We start from the raw sequence: 18,431 nt of genomic DNA, 5'->3' as shown, positions 1-18,431 counted from the left end.
GTTTCAGGCAAGGTAAACCTACTGACTGTATGTAGTGTAAGGCAAGGTAGACCTACTGACTGTATCTAGTGTGAGGCAAGGTAAACCTACTGACTGTATGTAATGTCAGGCAAGGTAAACCTACTGACTGTATGTAGTGTCAGGCACGGTTAACCTACTGACTGTATGTAGTGTCAGGCAAGGTAAACCTACTGACTGTATACAGTGTCAGGCAAGGTAAACCTACTGACTGTATGTAGTGTGAGGCAAGGTAGACCTACTGACTATGTAGTGTCAGGCAAGGTAAACCTACTGACTGTATGAAGTGTCAGGCAAGGTAAACCTACTGACTGTATGAAGTGTCAGGCAAGGTAAACCTACTGACTGTATGAAGTGTGGGTCAAGGTAAACTTACTGACTGTATGTAGTGTCAGGCAAGGTAAACCTACTGACTGTATGAAGTGTCAGGCAAGGTACACCTACTGACTATGTAGTGTCAGGCAAGGTAAACCTACTGACTGTATCTAGTGTGAGGCAAGGTAGACCTACTGACTATGTAGTGTCAGGCAAGGTAAACCTACTGACTGTATGAAGTGTCAGGCAAGGTAAACCTACTGACTGTATGTAGTGTCAGGCAAGGTAAACCTACTGACTGTATATAGTGTCAGGCAAGGTAAACCCACTGACTGTATCTAGTGTGAGGCAAGGTAAACCTACTGACTATGTAGTGTCAGGCAAGGTAAACCTACTGACTGTATGTAGTGTCAGGCAAGGTAAACTGACTGTATGTAGTGTCAGGCAAGGTAAACCTACTGACTGTATGTAGTGTCAGGCAAGGTAAACTGACTGTATGTAGTGTCAGGCAAGGTAAACCTACTTACTATGTAGTGTCAGGCAAGGTAAACCTACTGACTGTATGTAGTGTCAGGCAAGGTAGACTGACTGTATGTAGTGTCAGGCAAGGTAAACCTACTGACTGTATATAGTGTCAGGCAAGGTAAACTGACTGTATGTAGTGTCAGGCAAGGTAAACCTACTGACTATGTAGTGTCAGGCAAGGTAAACCTACTGACTGTATGTAGTGTCAGGCAAGGTAAACCTACTGACTGTATGAAGTGTCAGGCAAGGTAAACCTACTGACTGTATGTAGTGTCAGGCAAGGTAAACCTACTGACTGTATGTAGTTTCAGGCAAGGTAAACCTACTGACTATGTAGTGTCAGGCAAGGTAAACCTACTGACTGTATCTAGTGTGAGGCAAGGTAAACCTACTGACTGTATGTAGTGTCAGGCAAGGTAAACCTACTGACTGTATGTAGTGTCAGGCACGGTTAACCTACTGACTATGTAGTGTCAGGCAAGGTAAACCTACTGACTGTATGAAGTGTCAGGCAAGGTAAACCTACTGACTGTATGAAGTGTCAGGCAAGGTAAACCTACTGACTGTATGAAGTGTGGGTCAAGGTAAACTTACTGACTGTATGTAGTGTCAGGCAAGGTAAACCTACTGACTGTATGAAGTGTGGGTCAAGGTAAACCTACTGACTGTATGTAGCACAGGCAAGGTAAACCTACTGACTGTATGTAGTGTCAGGCAAGGTAAACCTATTGACTGTATGTAGTGTGAGGCAAGGTACACCTACTGACTATGTAGTGTCAGGCAAGGTAAACCTACTGACTGTATCTAGTGTGAGGCAAGGTAGACCTACTGACTATGTAGTGTCAGGCAAGGTAAACCTACTGACTGTATGAAGTTACAGGCAAGGTAAACCTACTGACTGTATGTAGTGTCAGGCAAGGTAAACCTACTGACTGTATATAGTGTCAGGCAAGGTAAACCCACTGACTGTATCTAGTGTGAGGCAAGGTAAACCTACTGACTATGTAGTGTCAGGCAAGGTAAACCTACTGACTGTATGTAGTGTCAGGCAAGGTAAACTGACTGTATGTAGTGTCAGGCAAGGTAAACCTACTGACTGTATGTAGTGTCAGGCAAGGTAAACTGACTGTATGTAGTGTCAGGCAAGGTAAACCTACTGACTATGTAGTGTCAGGCAAGGTAAACCTACTGACTGTATGTAGTGTCAGGCAAGGTAGACTGACTGTATGTAGTGTCAGGCAAGGTAAACCTACTGACTGTATATAGTGTCAGGCAAGGTAAACTGACTGTATGTAGTGTCAGGCAAGGTAAACCTACTGACTATGTAGTGTCAGGCAAGGTAAACCTACTGACTGTAACTAGTGTGAGGCAAGGTAAACCTACTGACTGTATGTAGTGTCAGGCAAGGTAAACCTACTGACTGTATATAGTGTCAGGCAAGGTAAACTGACTGTATGTAGTGTGAGGCAAGGTAAACCTACTGACTGTATATAGTGTCAGGCAAGGTAAACCCACTGACTGTATGTAGTGTGAGGCAAGGTAAACCTACTGACTATGAAGTGTCAGGCAAGGTAAACCTACTGACTGTATGTAGTGTCAGGCAAGGTAAACCTACTGACTGTATGTAGTGTGAGGCAAGGTAAACCTACTGACTGTATGAAGTGTCAGGCAAGGTAAACCTACTGACTGTATGAAGTGTCAGGCAAGGTAAACCTACTGACTGTATGTAGTGTGAGGCAAGGTAAACCTTATAACTGTATATAGTGTCAGGCAAGGTAAACCTAATGACTGTATGTTGTGTGGGTCAAGGTAAACCTACTGACTGTATGTAGTGTCAGGCAAGGTAAACCTACTGACTGTATCTAGTGTGAGGCAAGGTAGACCTACTGACTATGTAGTGTCAGGCAAGGTAAACCTACTGACTGTATGTAGTGTGAGGCAAGGTAAACCTACTGACTGTATGTAGTGTCAGGCAAGGTAAACCTACTGACTGTATGTAGTGTGAGGCAAGGTAAACCTACTGACTATGTAGTGTCAGGCAAGGTAAACCTACTGACTGTATGTAGTGTCAGGCAAGGTAAACCTACTGACTGTATGTAGTGTCAGGCAAGGTAAACCTACTGACTGTATGTAGTGTCAGGCAAGGTAAATCTACTGACTGTATGTAGTGTCAGGCAAGGTAAACCTACTGACTGTATGTAGTGTGAGGCAAGGTAAACCTACTGACTTTATGTAGTGTCAGGCAAGGTAAACCTACTGACTGTATATAGTGTCAGGCAAGGTAAACCTACTGACTGTATGTAGTGTCAGGCAAGGTAAACCTACTGACTGTATGTAGTGTCAGGCAAGGTAAACCTACTGACTGTATGAAGTGTCAGGCAAGGTAAACCTACTGACTGTATGTAGTGTCAGGCAAGGTAAACCTACTGACTGTATGAAGTGTCAGGCAAGGTAAACCTACTGACTGTATGAAGTGTCAGGCAAGGTAAACCTACTGACTATGTAGTGTCAGGCAAGGTAAACCTACTGACTGTATGTAGTGTCAGGCAAGGTAAACCTACTGACTGTATGTAGTGTCAGGCAAGGTAAACCTACTGACTATGTAGTGTCAGGCAAGGTAAACCTACTGACTGTATGTAGTGTCAGGCAAGGTAAACCTACTGACTGTATGTAGTGTGCGGCAAGGTAAACTTACTAACTGTATGTAGTGTCAAAGCCTTTTTGAAAACACTATCAAACCTCCAATCAGAACTAATCAGACTTATGTTATGGATGTGCTGACATGAACTAGTGTTTGTTGGTCATCTTACATTGTTAATCTGCAAGTGGTGTATTTGTGGGCATACACTGAGCCTGTATGTGTAATCTACTGGAATACATGTACAAATAAAATGACCCTTTCAAAATGAATATCATTCCTTTGTTGCTCTCCCCCACCCCGGTCATACATGTATAAATAGGTGCTTGTATGGATGTTTTCAAAGATAGCCGTTCTTTATCTATGTGTGTGATGCATTAATCATGTGCATGAATCACTTGGTCTTTGTTTGACACAGCATTGTACACCGTGTACTTAATGCCCTTTGAAGCAGCAAGGCGATAGTGATAATTAAATATGTAACACTGATATTGGTAATGGCAATTTAACACTTCATCATTTATTTCTTACCTAATGTCAACCGTATATGTAATGAACACATTTTTTGTGGTATCACATGTTTACCATGTTCGCAAACCTAGGTTTTATTGTGTACCTTGAAGTCTTGTCACACATCAAAAGGGAACTGGTGTAACATTAGGGACTAAATCCAGATCAATAGAAAACATGTTCTTTCTGATGAGTGATTGAGGCCCAAGTTTGTCATCATTAATGTTATTTCCCTAAGTATCCTGTGTGCATCGTGTGTAATGGGTGGGTTGATACTAGGCACTGGTGGCATGAACAGACAGGGGGAACTTGTGTGCTTCAGGGCCACAATGTAGACAAAACAGGATTTTCCTAGGTGAAGTTAGTGTGTACATGGTTGAGTGAACACAGCATGTCTGCACTGAGGGCCGCACTGACAACTTGGATCACCTTAGTGTAGCAAACACTCTTTATCCTGGGCACACTAAGTTGTACAAAAGAAAACTTACATTGAATAATAAGAGCACAAGATGTAACTTGACAACAACAACAAAATAATAAAAATCCTATTTGTGTTTATCAAACGCACATGAAGTGAATATAATGTGAGTCTATCAACATATACAAGAGCACTGTCATAACTACCATTACATTAAATGTTTGTGTCGTTATTATCACACATACCACAGGAATTTATAACAACTGTCATTACATTAAATGCCTTTATCCAAGTTTGATCAAGTCAGACACGTAGTATGTGTACACCATGTCTTTTAGGGCCTAAAATACAGGTGTGTTCCTCAGACAATATTCTCAATGGCTGGGCTCTGTCCCACAAAGAGGTCCAAGTGCTATGACTATCGTAAGACTTTGTAAGCAGCATAAGTAAGGGACTCTACTCTTGACTCATTGTCTTCTCAGGAAATTGTCATTTGGAACAACGATACTTTAATCCATGTTGCCTTCTCTTACCTACAGTGCTTTACCCAGATTAACCCGTTGTTTCTGAGACCTCAGACCCTCCCTGTGTGTCTACAAATAGGAACTTTGCCTCATTTGGGTTTTTTCTCTGTTTTGGACATGACTGATTTGTCTTCATTTTTAGGCCGACACCCCAAGCGTGTCAGACAGTGTTATTCATGGTATGATAGTAGTTGTACATTGTCAATTTTGATCTTTGATTACTATTCCCATCACACACAATAACATTGATCAGAACGTTTAAAAATGACTACTGTGATGGAATATACAATTAAAGGTGTAAATCACCTTTTCCAGAATCTGTAAGTTACATCAATGTTTAAATTCAGTTTCTCCTCTCCTTTTGATAATGAATTAATTAAGTGCCCAGGGTGCTGGTATGGCGGATACTGTATGTAGACTGCCTAGACTCTGTAAGTCACTCTTACTACACACCGGTGTAAGGTGATCGATGTACACAGCCTAGACTCTGTAAGTCACTCTTACTACACATCGGTGTAAGGTGATCGATGTACACAGCCTAGACTCTGTAAGTCACTCTTACTACACATCGGTGTAAGGTGATCGATGTACACAGCCTAGACTCTGTAAGTCACTCTTACTACACACCGGTGTAAGGTGATCGATGTACACAGCCTAGACATTGTAAGTCACTCTTACTACACACCGATGTAAGGTGATCGATGTACACAGCCTAGACATTGTAAGTCACTCTTACTACACACCGATGTAAGGTGATCGATGTACACAGCCTAGACTCTGTAAGTCACTCTTACTACACACCGGTGTAAGGTGATCGATGTACACAGCCTAGACATTGTAGTCACTCGTACCACACACCGGTGTAAGGTGATCGATGTATACAGCCTAGACTCTGTAAGTCACTCTTACTACACACCGGTGTAAGGTGATCGATGTACACAGCCTAGACTCTGTAAGTCACTCTTACTACACACCGATGTAAGGTGATCAATGTACACAGCCTAGACATTGTAGTCACTCGTACCACACATCAGTGTAAGGTGATCGATGTATACAGCCTAGACTCTGTAAGTCACTCTTACTACACATCGGTGTAAGGTGATCGATGTACACAGCCTAGACTCTGTAAGTCACTCTTACTACACACCGATGTAAGGTGATCGATGTACACAGCCTAGACTCTGTAAGTCACTCTTACTACACATCGGTGTAAGGTGATTGATGTACACAGCCTAGACATTGTAGTCACTCGTACCACACATCAGTGTAAGGTGATCGATGTACACAGCCTAGACTCTGTAAGTCACTCTTACTACACATCGGTGTAAGGTGATCGATGTACACAGCCTAGACTCTGTAAGTCACTCTTACTACACATCGGTGTAAGGTGATCGATGTACACAGCCTAGACTCTGTAAGTCACTCTTACTACACATCGGTGTAAGGTGATCGATGTACACAGCCTAGACTCTGTAAGTCACTCTTACTACACACCGGTGTAAGGTGATCGATGTACACAGCCTAGACTCTGTAAGTCACTCTTACTACACACCGATGTAAGGTGATCGATGTACACAGCCTAGACTCTGTAAGTCACTCTTACTACACACCGGTGTAAGGTGATCGATGTACACAGCCTAGACTCTGTAAGTCACTCTTACTACACATCGGTGTAAGGTGATCGATGTACACAGCCTAGACTCTGTAAGTCACTCTTACTACACATCGGTGTAAGGTGATCGATGTACACAGCCTAGACTCTGTAAGTCACTCTTACTACACACCGGTGTAAGGTGATCGATGTACACAGCCTAGACTCTGTAAGTCACTCTTACTACACACCGGTGTAAGGTGATCGATGTACACAGCCTAGACTCTGTAAGTCACTCTTACTACACATCGGTGTAAGGTGATCGATGTACACAGCCTAGACATTGTAGTCACTCTTACTACACACCGGTGTAAGGTGATCGATGTACACAGCCTAGACTCTGTAAGTCACTCTTACTACACACCGGTGTAAGGTGATCGATGTACACAGCCTAGACATTGTAGTCACTCATACCACACATCAGTGTAAGGTGATCGATGTATACAGCCTAGACTCTGTAAGTCACTCTTACTACACACCGGTGTAAGGTGATCGATGTACACAGCCTAGACTCTGTAAGTCACTCTTACTACACACCGATGTAAGGTGATCGATGTACACAGCCTAGACATTGTAGTCACTCGTACCACACATCAGTGTAAGGTGATCGATGTATACAGCCTAGACTCTGTAAGTCACTCTTACTACACATCGGTGTAAGGTGATCGATGTACACAGCCTAGACTCTGTAAGTCACTCTTACTACACACCGATGTAAGGTGATCGATGTACACAGCCTAGACTCTGTAAGTCACTCTTACTACACATCGGTGTAAGGTGATCGATGTACACAGCCTAGACATTGTAGTCACTCGTACCACACATCAGTGTAAGGTGATCGATGTACACAGCCTAGACTCTGTAAGTCACTCTTACTACACATCGGTGTAAGGTGATCGATGTACACAGCCTAGACTCTGTAAGTCACTCTTACTACACATCGGTGTAAGGTGATCGATGTACACAGCCTAGACTCTGTAAGTCACTCTTACTACACATCGGTGTAAGGTGATCGATGTACACAGCCTAGACTCTGTAAGTCACTCTTACTACACACCGGTGTAAGGTGATCGATGTACACAGCCTAGACTCTGTAAGTCACTCTTACTACACACCGATGTAAGGTGATCGATGTACACAGCCTAGACTCTGTAAGTCACTCTTACTACACACCGGTGTAAGGTGATCGATGTACACAGCCTAGACATTGTAAGTCACTCTTACTACACACCGATGTAAGGTGATCGATGTACACAGCCTAGACATTGTAAGTCACTCTTACTACACACCGATGTAAGGTGATCGATGTACACAGCCTAGACATTGTAGTCACTCTTACTACACACCGATGTAAGGTGATCGATGTACACAGCCTAGACTCTGTAAGTCACTCTTACTACACATCGGTGTAAGGTGATCGATGTACACAGCCTAGACTCTGTAAGTCACTCTTACTACACATCGGTGTAAGGTGATCGATGTACACAGCCTAGACTCTGTAAGTCACTCTTACTACACACCGATGTAAGGTGATCGATGTACACAGCCTAGACATTGTAGTCACTCGTACCACACATCAGTGTAAGGTGATCGATGTATACAGCCTAGACTCTGTAAGTCACTCTTACTACACATCGGTGTAAGGTGATCGATGTACACAGCCTAGACTCTGTAAGTCACTCTTACTACACACCGATGTAAGGTGATCGATGTACACAGCCTAGACATTGTAGTCACTCGTACCACACATCAGTGTAAGGTGATCGATGTATACAGCCTAGACTCTGTAAGTCACTCTTACTACACATCGGTGTAAGGTGATCGATGTACACAGCCTAGACTCTGTAAGTCACTCTTACTACACACCGATGTAAGGTGATCGATGTACACAGCCTAGACATTGTAGTCACTCGTACCACACATCAGTGTAAGGTGATCGATGTATACAGCCTAGACTCTGTAAGTCACTCTTACTACACATCGGTGTAAGGTGATCGATGTACACAGCCTAGACTCTGTAAGTCACTCTTACTACACACCGATGTAAGGTGATCGATGTACACAGCCTAGACTCTGTAAGTCACTCTTACTACACACCGATGTAAGGTGATCGATGTACACAGCCTAGACATTGTAGTCACTTGTACCACACATCAGTGTAAGGTGATCGATGTACACAGCCTAGACTCTGTAAGTCACTCTTACTACACACCGGTGTAAGGTGATCGATGTACACAGCCTAGACTCTGTAAGTCACTCTTACTACACACCGGTGTAAGGTGATCGATGTACACAGCCTAGACTCTGTAAGTCACTCTTACTTCACACCGGTGTAAGGTGATCGATGTACACAGCCTAGACTCTGTAAGTCACTCTTACTTCACACCGGTGTAAGGTGATCGATGTACACAGCCTAGACATTGTAGTCACTCATACCACACATCGGTGTAAGGTGATCGATGTACACAGCCTAGACTCTGTAAGTCACTCTTACTACACACCGGTGTAAGGTGATCGATGTACACAGCCTAGACTCTGTAAGTCACTCTTACTACACACCGGTGTAAGGTGATCGATGTACACAGCCTAGACATTGTAGTCACTCTTACTACACATCGGTGTAAGGTGATCGATGTACACAGCCTAGACTCTGTAAGTCACTCTTACTACACACCGGTGTAAGGTGATCGATGTACACAGCCTAGACTCTGTAAGTCACTCTTACTACACACCGGTGTAAGGTGATCGATGTACACAGCCTAGACATTGTAGTCACTCGTACCACACATCAGTGTAAGGTGATCGATGTACACAGCCTAGACTCTGTAAGTCACTCTTACTACACACCGTTGTAAGGTGATCGATGTACACAGCCTAGACTCTGTAAGTCACTCTTACTACACACCGGTGTAAGGTGATCGATGTACACAGCCTAGACTCTGTAAGTCACTCTTACTACACACCGGTGTAAGGTGATCGATGTACACAGCCTAGACATTGTAGTCACTCGTACCACACACCGGTGTAAGGTGATCGATGTACACAGCCTAGACATTGTAGTCACTCGTACCACACACCAGTGTAAGGTGATCGATGTACACAGCCTAAACATTGTAGTCACTCGTACCACACACCGGTGTAAGGTGATCGATGTACACAGCCTAGACATTGTAGTCACTCATACCACACACAGGTGTAAGGTGATTGATGTACACAGCCTAGACATTGTAGTCACTCATACTACACACCAGTGTAAGGTGATCGATGTACACAGCCTAGACATTGTAGTCATTCGTACCACACACCGGTTTAAGGTGATTGATGTACACAGCCTAGACATTGTAGTCACTCATACCACACACCAGTGGATGGTGATCGATGTACACAGCCTAGACATTGTAGTCACTCATACCACACATCGGTGTAAGGTGATCGATGTACACAGCCTAGACATTGTAGTCACTCGTACCACACATCAGTGTAAGGTGATCGATGTACACAGCCTAGACTCTGTAAGTCACTATTACTACACATCGGTGTAAGGTGATCGATGTACACAGCCTAGACTCTGTAAGTCACTCTTACTACACATCGGTGTAAGGTGATCGATGTACACAGCCTAGACTCTGTAAGTCACTCTTACTACACATCGGTGTAAGGTGATCGATGTACACAGCCTAGACTCTGTAAGTCACTCTTACTACACACCGGTGTAAGGTGATCGATGTACACAGCCTAGACTCTGTAAGTCACTCTTACTACACACCGATGTAAGGTGATCGATGTACACAGCCTAGACTCTGTAAGTCACTCTTACTACACACCGGTGTAAGGTGATCGATGTACACAGCCTAGACATTGTAAGTCACTCTTACTACACACCGATGTAAGGTGATCGATGTACACAGCCTAGACATTGTAAGTCACTCTTACTACACACCGATGTAAGGTGATCGATGTACACAGCCTAGACATTGTAGTCACTCTTACTACACACCGATGTAAGGTGATCGATGTACACAGCCTAGACTCTGTAAGTCACTCTTACTACACATCGGTGTAAGGTGATCGATGTACACAGCCTAGACTCTGTAAGTCACTCTTACTACACATCGGTGTAAGGTGATCGATGTACACAGCCTAGACTCTGTAAGTCACTCTTACTACACACCGATGTAAGGTGATCGATGTACACAGCCTAGACATTGTAGTCACTCGTACCACACATCAGTGTAAGGTGATCGATGTATACAGCCTAGACTCTGTAAGTCACTCTTACTACACATCGGTGTAAGGTGATCGATGTACACAGCCTAGACTCTGTAAGTCACTCTTACTACACACCGATGTAAGGTGATCGATGTACACAGCCTAGACATTGTAGTCACTCGTACCACACATCAGTGTAAGGTGATCGATGTATACAGCCTAGACTCTGTAAGTCACTCTTACTACACATCGGTGTAAGGTGATCGATGTACACAGCCTAGACTCTGTAAGTCACTCTTACTACACACCGATGTAAGGTGATCGATGTACACAGCCTAGACATTGTAGTCACTCGTACCACACATCAGTGTAAGGTGATCGATGTATACAGCCTAGACTCTGTAAGTCACTCTTACTACACATCGGTGTAAGGTGATCGATGTACACAGCCTAGACTCTGTAAGTCACTCTTACTACACACCGATGTAAGGTGATCGATGTACACAGCCTAGACTCTGTAAGTCACTCTTACTACACACCGATGTAAGGTGATCGATGTACACAGCCTAGACATTGTAGTCACTTGTACCACACATCAGTGTAAGGTGATCGATGTACACAGCCTAGACTCTGTAAGTCACTCTTACTACACACCGGTGTAAGGTGATCGATGTACACAGCCTAGACTCTGTAAGTCACTCTTACTACACACCGGTGTAAGGTGATCGATGTACACAGCCTAGACTCTGTAAGTCACTCTTACTTCACACCGGTGTAAGGTGATCGATGTACACAGCCTAGACTCTGTAAGTCACTCTTACTTCACACCGGTGTAAGGTGATCGATGTACACAGCCTAGACATTGTAGTCACTCATACCACACATCGGTGTAAGGTGATCGATGTACACAGCCTAGACTCTGTAAGTCACTCTTACTACACACCGGTGTAAGGTGATCGATGTACACAGCCTAGACTCTGTAAGTCACTCTTACTACACACCGGTGTAAGGTGATCGATGTACACAGCCTAGACATTGTAGTCACTCTTACTACACATCGGTGTAAGGTGATCGATGTACACAGCCTAGACTCTGTAAGTCACTCTTACTACACACCGGTGTAAGGTGATCGATGTACACAGCCTAGACTCTGTAAGTCACTCTTACTACACACCGGTGTAAGGTGATCGATGTACACAGCCTAGACATTGTAGTCACTCGTACCACACATCAGTGTAAGGTGATCGATGTACACAGCCTAGACTCTGTAAGTCACTCTTACTACACACCGTTGTAAGGTGATCGATGTACACAGCCTAGACTCTGTAAGTCACTCTTACTACACACCGGTGTAAGGTGATCGATGTACACAGCCTAGACTCTGTAAGTCACTCTTACTACACACCGGTGTAAGGTGATCGATGTACACAGCCTAGACATTGTAGTCACTCGTACCACACACCGGTGTAAGGTGATCGATGTACACAGCCTAGACATTGTAGTCACTCGTACCACACACCAGTGTAAGGTGATCGATGTACACAGCCTAAACATTGTAGTCACTCGTACCACACACCGGTGTAAGGTGATCGATGTACACAGCCTAGACATTGTAGTCACTCATACCACACACAGGTGTAAGGTGATTGATGTACACAGCCTAGACATTGTAGTCACTCATACTACACACCAGTGTAAGGTGATCGATGTACACAGCCTAGACATTGTAGTCATTCGTACCACACACCGGTTTAAGGTGATTGATGTACACAGCCTAGACATTGTAGTCACTCATACCACACACCAGTGGATGGTGATCGATGTACACAGCCTAGACATTGTAGTCACTCATACCACACACCAGTGGAAGGTGATCGATGTACACAGCCTAGACATTGTAGTCACTCTTACTTCACACCGGTGTAAGGTGATCGATGTACACAGCCTAGACATTGTAGTCACTCTTACTTCACACCGGTGTAAGGTGATCGATGTACACAGCCTAGACATTGTAGTCACTCGTACCACACATCGGTGTAAGGTGATCGATGCACACAGCCTAGACTCTGTAAGTCACTCTTACTACACACCGGTGTATGGTGATCGATGTATACAGCCTAGACTCTGTAAGTCACTCTTACTACACACCGGTGTAAGGTGATCGATGTACACAGCCTAGACTCTGTAAGTCACTCTTACTACACACCGGTGTAAGGTGATCGATGTACACAGCCTAGACTCTGTAAGTCACTCATACCACACACCAGTGGATGGTGATCGATGTACACAGCCTAGACATTGTAGTCACTCATACCACACACCAGTGGAAGGTGATCGATGTACACAGCCTAGACATTGTAGTCACTCTTACTTCACACCGGTGTAAGGTGATCGATGTACACAGCCTAGACATTGTAGTCACTCTTACTTCACACCGGTGTAAGGTGATCGATGTACACAGCCTAGACATTGTAGTCACTCGTACCACACACAGGTGTAAGGTGATCGATGTACACAGCCTAAACATTGTAGTCACTCATACCACACACCGGTGTAAGGTGATCGATGTACACAGCCTAGACATTGTAGTCACTCATACCACACACAGGTGTAAGGTGATCGATGTACACAGCCTAGACATTGTAGTCACTCATACTACACACCAGTGTAAGGTGATCGATGTACACAGCCTAGACATTGTAGTCATTCGTACCACACACCGGTTTAAGGTGATTGATGTACACAGCCTAGACATTGTAGTCACTCATACCACACACCAGTGGATGGTGATCGATGTACACAGCCTAGACATTGTAGTCACTCATACCACACACCAGTGGAAGGTGATCGATGTACACAGCCTAGACATTGTAGTCACTCATACCACACACCGGTGTAAGGTGATCGATGTACACAGCCTAGACATTGTAGTCACTCTTACCACACACCGGTGTAAGGTGATCGATGTACACAGCCTAGACATTGTAGTCACTCTAACCACACACCGGTGTAAGGTGATCGATGTACACAGCCTAGACATTGTAGTCACTCGTACCACACACCGGTGTAAGGTGATCGATGTACACAGCCTAGACATTGTAGTCACTCGTACCACACACCGGTGTAAGGTGATCGATGTACACAGCCTAGACATTGTAGTCACTCGTACCACACATCGGTGTAAGGTGATCGATTTACACAGCCTAAACGTTGTAGTCACTCGTACCGCACACCGGTGTAAGGTGATCGATGTACACAGCCTAGACATTGTAGTCACTCATACCACACACAGGTGTAAGGTGATTGATGTACACAGCCTAGACATTGTAGTCACTCATACTACAAACCAGTGTAAGGTGATCGATGTACACAGCCTAGACATTGTAGTCACTCATACCACACACCGGTTTAAGGTGATTGATGTACACAGCCTAGACATTGTAGTCACTCATACCACACACCAGTGGATGGTGATCGATGTACACAGCCTAGACATTGTAGTCACTCTAACCACACACCAGTGGAAGGTGATCGATGTACACAGCCTAGACATTGTAGTCACTCATACCACACACCAGTGTAAGGTGATCGATGTACACAGCCTAGACATTGTAGTCACTCGTACCACACACAGGTCCAAGGTGATCGATGTACACAGCCTAGACATTGTAGTCACTCATACCACACACAGGTGTAAGGTGATCGATGTACACAGCCTAGACATTGTAGTCACTCATACCACACACCAGTGTAAGGTGATCGATGTCCACAGCCTAGACATTGTAGTCACTCATACCACACACCGGTGTAAGGTGATCGATGTACACAGCCTAGACATTGTAGTCACTCGTACCACACACCGGTGTAAGGTGATCGATGTACACAGCCTAGACATTGTAGTCACTCGTACCACACACCGGTGTAAGGTGATTGATGTACACAGCCTAAACATTGTAGTCACTCATACCACACACCGGTGTAAGGTGATCGATGTACACAGCCTAGACATTGTAGTCACTCATACCACACACAGGTGTAAGGTGATCGATGTACACAGCCTAGACATTGTAGTCACTCATACTACACACCAGTGTAAGGTGATCGATGTACACAGCCTAGACATTGTAGTCATTCGTACCACACACCGGTTTAAGGTGATTGATGTACACAGCCTAGACATTGTAGTCACTCATACCACACACCAGTGGATGGTGATCGATGTACACAGCCTAGACATTGTAGTCACTCATACCACACACCAGTGGAAGGTGATCGATGTACACAGCCTAGACATTGTAGTCACTCATACCACACACCGGTGTAAGGTGATCGATGTACACAGCCTAGACATTGTAGTCACTCTTACCACACACCGGTGTAAGGTGATCGATGTACACAGCCTAGACATTGTAGTCACTCTAACCACACACCGGTGTAAGGTGATCGATGTACACAGCCTAGACATTGTAGTCACTCGTACCACACACCGGTGTAAGGTGATCGATGTACACAGCCTAGACATTGTAGTCACTCGTACCACACACCGGTGTAAGGTGATCGATGTACACAGCCTAGACATTGTAGTCACTCGTACCACACATCGGTGTAAGGTGATCGATTTACACAGCCTAAACGTTGTAGTCACTCATACCACACACCGGTGTAAGGTGATCGATGTACACAGCCTAGACATTGTAGTCACTCATACCACACACAGGTGTAAGGTGATTGATGTACACAGCCTAGACATTGTAGTCACTCATACTACAAACCAGTGTAAGGTGATCGATGTACACAGCCTAGACATTGTAGTCACTCATACCACACACCGGTTTAAGGTGATTGATGTACACAGCCTAGACATTGTAGTCACTCATACCACACACCAGTGGATGGTGATCGATGTACACAGCCTAGACATTGTAGTCACTCTAACCACACACCAGTGGAAGGTGATCGATGTACACAGCCTAGACATTGTAGTCACTCATACCACACACCAGTGTAAGGTGATCGATGTACACAGCCTAGACATTGTAGTCACTCGTACCACACACAGGTCCAAGGTGATCGATGTACACAGCCTAGACATTGTAGTCACTCATACCACACACAGGTGTAAGGTGATCGATGTACACAGCCTAGACATTGTAGTCACTCATACCACACACCAGTGTAAGGTGATCGATGTCCACAGCCTAGACATTGTAGTCACTCTTACCACACACCGGTGTAAGGTGATCGATGTACACAGCCTAGACATTGTAGTCACTCGTACCACACACCGGTGTAAGGTGATTGATGTACACAGCCTAGACATTGTAGTCACTCATACCACACACCAGTGTAAGGTGATCGATGTACACAGCCTAGACATTGTAGTCACTCATACAACACACCAGTGGAAGGTGATCGATGTACACAGCCTAGACATTGTAGTCACTCATACCACACACCAGTGGAAGGTGATCGATGTACACAGCCTAGACATTGTAGTCACTCATACCACACACCAGTGGAAGGTGATCGATGTACACAGCCTAGACATTGTAGTCACTCATACCACACACCGGTGTAAGGTGATTGATGTACACAGCCTAGACATTGTAGTCACTCGTACCACACACAGGTGTAAGGTGATCGATGTACACAGCCTAGACATTGTAGTCACTCATACCACACACCAGTGTAAGGTGATCGATGTACACAGCCTAGACATTGTAGTCACTCATACCACACACCAGTGTAAGGTGATCGATGTACACAGCCTAGACATTGTACCACACACTGGTGAAGTTTTCGATACTGACAAATCTTAAGAGTGTAGGATCAGGGATTGAAAGATTTCTTAACCCAACAGGGCTTGAAAGATTTGTTAAACCCAACTTGTCCTATAGGGTAAGTAGATAATATTTTGTACTTGTCCTGCAATATTTTCACTTGTCCTGTTAAATTTCATGAAGCTTTGGGTTCTCAGTTATTATTGAAGGCAGACAGTACAAAATAATACAGATCCCTGCCATCTGCTTTCATCTTCGACCATTGAAACACACGCAACCATGTGTCTTGCACAGATCGTTATCTTTTTTTAAAGTCATGCTTTTCTTGAGAAATTTTCCTTTTTGAGGCCTGTTTGTTAATTCAATCATGTTCCTTGTTGTAAGCCAACCATCCCCACAGAAAACTTACATATGTGAGCCATTTCCCTCACAAAAATCAATCATCACCTGTTCACTATCACTTGACATTAGAGTATCAGTAATGAGTCGCTTACAACAAAAATAATAAATAGCAAATGTTATATTTGGGATAACGCTTTCTTTATTACGTACAGATTCTAGTACTTTTTGGGGGGTTGAGTCCAATCACGGATTCGAACCCACACTCCCAGAGTGAGGCACACAAAGTCAGTGATCTAACCCACTCAGCCACCAAGGCTTCCACAAGTACTTTACTAAGAAAGTGTTATCCCAAATATAACATTTGTTACATTTGACCAGTTTCTAATTGGCACTGTGTACGCATATATTGTTGTTCCAAACTGTTGTAAGGCAGACCCACTACACAGTACCCACGTGACCAAGGAAATGATGATGTCACGTTATCTGCACATGACTGCTTGTTGCCTGGATGATAAGCTGTGTTTAATAAACCTCTCCAACTAATTGTATTCATCCTTTGTGGTTGTTCATTATTTGATGTGTTATTTGTGATTGTCTACCATCTTCTGGTTGGTATCTTCATATTTCATTATAATTTTTTTCGGTAGCATTAATATTGTGCACGTATTAGTTGCTTTTTGTCACAACAATTTTACGTGTGCTTTGTGGTCATGTTCATCGTGGCATACGTTCCTGATTCTCTTGCATGGCTTGGTAATTATTTTCTGTTACCTCATATCAACCGATTACTGGTAATTAAGGTGGTTGTTTCACCAACACCAGGCAGGTTTTGTTTATGACACCTCAAGGGCAGCACCATCACGACCTACCTGGTAGCCATTACCGAGGTGTTGGCAGTTCTGGAGGAACGAAAGATGACCAGGGTTCCGGAACTGCAAGCCCTCCTGCACTCTTTCTGCCTTGATTATCATAAGGCCAAGTTTCGACCACCTGCATGGTATCTGAACGTGGTGCTTCGATTCCTGAGTGGACCTCCGTACAAGCCTCTACACACAGCTTCCTTCTATAACCTCATCAAGAAGATGATCTATGTCGGCAAGGGTCAGCGAGATGCACGCACTCAACATCTTCCAGGTCCGCTTTGAGCACAGGGAGACGTTCACCTTGGGCTGTACTGGGACATTACCAAGAATCAACTCCCTGGACAGCCTGCCAGGTCCTTCATAATCCCACCTCTTTCTTCTATAGTGGGGGCTGAAGATTAAAAGACGAATTCCTTCTGTGCCCAGTCAGTGCTCTGATGTTTTTTATCTGACACACCACTGTGTGGTGCCCCAAATGGCTTTTTATCTCCTTCTCACCCCTGTCTGCACGATGTTAGTCACAATACCTTCTCCCTATTTTTACGCACCGTCATCCTTTAAGCTTATGCGGCTGCTAGCCTGGATCCTCTGAGGGCCAACAATCCTCATAAGATCTGGGAGGTTACTTCTACCATTGC

At 44.2% G+C, this 18,431-nt stretch overlaps 1 protein-coding gene across 7 annotated transcripts in view; it reads left to right on the top strand.

Moving 5' to 3' along the window:
- The window catches only part of LOC124151447 (muscleblind-like protein 2a), a 411,834-nt gene that overhangs the window by 147,657 nt on the left and 245,746 nt on the right, over positions 1-18,431 (top strand). The gene's annotated exons all lie outside the window — the stretch shown is intronic.

This window comes from Haliotis rufescens, unplaced genomic scaffold, assembly GCF_023055435.1.
Source record: "Haliotis rufescens isolate VD_foot unplaced genomic scaffold, xgHalRufe1.0.p SCAF_9, whole genome shotgun sequence".
NCBI classification, from domain to species: Eukaryota; Metazoa; Mollusca; class Gastropoda; order Lepetellida; family Haliotidae; genus Haliotis; species Haliotis rufescens.
The sequence above is the reverse complement of the archived record's forward strand: the minus strand, read 5'-3'. Positions and strand labels throughout refer to the sequence as shown.